Genomic DNA, 4,736 nt, shown 5'->3' with positions numbered 1-4,736 from the left:
TTTCATCAATAATGTTACTCTCATCTTATCAAGTCGACCAATTTTTGCAAAAAGTACCTTAATTATTAATGAAAGAAACATCAAAGAACAAAGTTAAACCCATAGAAACAAAATACTGACTCATTAATAGATAAGAACTTGATGGATTTGAACCACCATATCTTGAAATGTATATATACTCAAGTGCTATTCTATTGAGCTAAAGATCCAAATCAAAATATATAAATCAAAACATAATGTCCAAGATAAACAAAGTTAAAAATAGTAACAGTCGACTAACCGTAACCCAACTGCATACACATGCTTAATTAATCACGAAAGTCACATACAAAATCAAAACATAAATAAATAATCAGAACACCACAACAAAATAACACTGATAAGATCACTAATTTCCTTAGAGCGAAAAGAAATAGCGAAAGAACAGTTGTGACACAGAATATGAATGTAAGCAAGAAAAGTCTTTTTTTTTTTATTTAATAAATTTGAGGTTATGGGATGACCCCTGCCTGCATTAGAATCTTAAATAAACAATTTCATTTTTATATATCCTCAACAATAGACATAAGCTCTGAGCTCAGAGGTGGTACAAAAAATTGAACCTGATCACATGCAAGAGAAGCAAGATGATCGGCAGCTCAATTTGCTTCCCTAAATACATGAAAAACATTACACCTTACAGACTGACTTTGGATAGCTTTGATTGTCATTTGTGATATCCTCACATTGCCATGGTGGTCTTTCAATATCCTTCAAAATGTTTACTGCCTTAAGAGAATCAGTAGCCACCTGTACCTTTGAAATATTGATCTTTAGACACCCCTGCAATCCACAAAGCAAAAAAAGTTTGATACACTATAAAATCATAAAACCCAAAAAACAAAGAACCAATTCTTTCACTCTAGCCATTCTTCTAACTCTTTTATTTTGTCTTATAAACATAGTTAATCTACAATATTGAATGCTTACCAAGTTACCATTAATTTTAGTTTATTGTTCTTCTAAATATATATCTATAGCAAATCATAGTATCGAGGTAAAATCAACACAATAACATGATTAGAATCTATACCAATTGATTGATGGTTAAAATAAAAATCGAGCTGTAAGTATGTAAATAAATTTAACATGGGGGCAAGCTATCCTTAAAAAGCTTCAACAGTAACACCTTTTGTGTAGAAAATGTTAATCTTGAGGCCGTGAGTGCTGGTTTAGATGTTTTTAGAATAATACATGTCTTCCATATCTAGATAAGACATTCTCTATTACAGGCAATACCTGACTAAAATGTGCTGATGTAAGAATCATATGAAATAACAAAGTGAAATAATATTTCAATTTAGTATACAATAGTAACCATCCTGTTCCCATATAAACCGTGACGGTTTTAAAAATACTTTACAATTATATCATTCTCCCCGCAAAACTTCCACACCTTCCACTAAGTAAATAAAGTTGCAAAACTTCTAAAGATCAGCAAACTGAATGAGAGGCTATCAATACCATAATTGTAGAGCAACAAAATTTAGTCTGTAGACATAATAAAAAATAACAATATAAAGGGAAAAAAAACATGTTACTTGACGAACCAAGTAATGATTCACAAACATAAGAATGCATTTCAACCTTCTAAACCACCATAATATTATTCAATGTTTATGTTAGCTTTGTACGGAAAGTGTCGACATTAACTGGAAGCTAGATCAATAGTGGCCAATCATGCAATCCGGCCTCATTTTAAACATTCCTACCATGTTTTTTAACATACAAAATTAGGCTTCAATGATGTAAGGGTTCGTATTGATAAAAGATTGTCCAAGAGAAAGACCAAATAGGCTTTAGCATCAAACTAAAGAGTTACAACATGGAGAAGAAACATAGCAGTGATGGTCTAAAGAATTTAGTGGAAAAAAAGTCTAAATAAGATGTACTTATCTCTTTGCTACCAAGATCAGTTCTCATTTATAAGCATAAAATAGTTGGGTAGAACACACCATTAGACTTTTGAAAGTACCCTCAGTAAGCTCAAAGTTAAAAACTACACATTGAAAGGAATTGGGTTATATGCTAAAGCATAATAAAGCATAGCATACCATATGTTCTGTTAAACAAACGTGTTCACGTACATATCAGTTATAGTGGTCACAATGTCCAAACCTAGTCTTTTGCTTATTACACTAATACCTGAATGATAATCATAACAGAAAGAAACGACTAACAAATCTAAGCTAAGGAACATCAAACACGTAAAAATTCAAAAATGTGGTTCTTTAGAACACAATTAACCAACAAAAGGACATAGATTGGAAAATTTAGTTTACGCAAATACCAAACTCAAGGTCAAATAAACACGATATGTAAAAAATTATAGAAATAGAAAAACTAATCTCCAAGTGAAGGGGGAGTTAGAACCTCTATCATGAGGTGTAGAGAGCGCGTAAAACATAAAAGAGTAACAATGATGCCGATAAAACAAATTAGTAACCCTGAATAAAGCATCCATCATACTCAATGGTTGCCTTTCAAACCAATCCACCTGACAGAGAAATTCAAAATCTTGCATTTAGTAAGCAGAAGTCAACTATCTGGACGCACAAATATTGGTCAGAGCTTTATTCAAAGAGTGCATTTTACAATGTATGTAATGACATATTTATTACACACTAAACGAATGACAGGAAGTAACAACTCTGAAAAGGCATGGCTTGACCATAATCTACAATGGATACAAACGGCACCCTGTCCCACAAAATTCAAAATACCTACTTTAATTAGCAACTAAATAACTTATGACTTATTAGCACGAAAGAACAAATTAGGAAACTTGTTTGTTAATTTCCAGTGGAACTAAAATTTAATTCATACAAAAATGAAATAAGAGAGAAAATTAGACACGGAAGGGGAAATGTCTAGCTAACTCGATCCAGGTTTGAGAGTGATTTGATGATGCCAAAGCTCTATGTTTCTTCTATACTAAGTAGATAATATAAGCATGTACCACAATATCGAGGGGAAAATATTGAAGAGTAGGGTTTAGTTTATCACTTGTGGAACAGAGAAGGAACATTTTTCATGCTATAAATCGTTGAGTTTTTGTTGGGGTTTAGCTTTCATTTTCAGTTAAAATTTTCTAATTTAATCTTCCTTATTTCTTGTAATCTTCTTGTGACGTGGATAGCCTCACTAAGCTCAAAAGAGGACCAAGTCATGGTTTCTTGCTCTATAGCACATACTTAACTACAGAATAAAAGAAATCACACAATAGATTATAAGCACGTACAGGATAACAACGCCGTGTTGATTTAAATCAATTCACTTTCAAGCTCAAGTTCAAGACTCAGCTTTATACCAAATTAAATAGACCACTTAATATTCTCTCTTGTTGAAGAAACTGAATTGAGTTCTAAATATACGCACCAAGTACCTTAATAGGCATGGGACATCATTAAGTCTCTATTGAAGGTACTTGAAGTCTCATCACTATCTGTGTATAACTGTAGCATGCTGAAAATATAGAAGCAAATCATAAACTGTGGCGTAATAATAGTTCTAGGTATCCACTCGCCACATATTATATTGCTAGTACCTTTGACTACCTGACATGCCAAAAATAGAAATAGAATTCATGTTTTTACACCAAGTACATAGAACACCCCCTTATCAAGCATCATTATATAAATTTGAATTTGAAAAATACATCATCATATAGAAATGCAAAAAGTAGGGGAGAAAGGAAGAAAGGAAGAAAGCAAGTACCTTTGGCTTAGTTAGTTTCGTCCGAAGCAAAACTATAATATAGATCATAACTTTGTACGCAAATAGAGCAACCCTGCAAATCCAAGTCGCACTATACATGTATATACTTGGTCAGCAAAAGAGTTGAACAATATGAGCAATCAGTGATGATGCATATACTTAGCTCATGGTAGCATACTAACTGATGTCTAATTCTATTCATCTAGATGGAGAAGTATGACTCTGTTGGGACTATTGGTCTAAATGGCATACAAATTGCTTTGTTGATGTATCTTTAGAATTAAAGGACAAATGACAATGCAATGATGTCTGTCTCGAACCCATTTCAAAAGCATCCGACTTAACCTGGGACACTAAGTAATATTAGAATATAAAAATTAATGAAATGAGACAGAGTACAAAACATCTACCCCCATTTTTTTTATCGATAACAAAAGCTAAAAACCAAAGGATTAAAATCACAATAATGGGTACCCACAGACGTTAACCCGAATCATCAGTTGGTATTATGACACGCAATTGCCACAAAATTGTGAATCAGCTTACGAAATTATTGAAAGATACATGATATGTCATGCAAGAAAATTGGTTTGAATTTATCAAGATTCTCCTTGTCTTTTGCTTTTTGCCACAAATTCTTGGTATTGGAGCAGTAAATGGATTTAGTCGTTTTTTATGGTTAGCTTCTTTTGGGGCTAAAATTTCTTACTTCCTAGATGCTTTATTAAGAACTTATGAAGAATAACCATCTGAATTTGAGGAGAAAGAAGAAAGTGAAAGAAACGTACACTGAAAGAGGTGAGGTTGAAGAGAAGTCCTTAGAAAGTGGTGAAGTACATCGAACTCGCAAACCCAACCATCTTTTGCATTGGGCTTTACATTCGCATTGTTAGTGAAAAGATATTAGTTGAGGTGGTGGGGAAAATGGTGGTAGAGACGTTGGCGGAAACATTGGTGATGGTGGACAACTTTGTTGGAGT

The 4,736-nt window shown here is 33.0% G+C and overlaps 1 long non-coding RNA gene across 1 annotated transcript; it reads right to left on the bottom strand.

Moving 5' to 3' along the window:
* Positions 1-554: 554 nt before the first annotated feature.
* Positions 555-4,416, bottom strand: LOC147502784 (uncharacterized). Its single transcript, XR_015221801.1, has 3 exons — positions 3,757-4,416; positions 2,413-2,536; positions 555-822 (listed from the first exon to the last, which is right to left on the bottom strand). It is a non-coding gene; the product is annotated as an uncharacterized LOC147502784 (long non-coding RNA).
* Positions 4,417-4,736: the final 320 nt, after the last annotated feature.

This window comes from Coptis chinensis, chromosome 4 (assembly GCF_015680905.1).
Source record: "Coptis chinensis isolate HL-2020 chromosome 4, ASM1568090v1, whole genome shotgun sequence".
Lineage (NCBI taxonomy): Eukaryota > Viridiplantae > Streptophyta > Magnoliopsida > Ranunculales > Ranunculaceae > Coptis > Coptis chinensis.
This window is presented reverse-complemented; position numbering and strand designations above follow the sequence as displayed.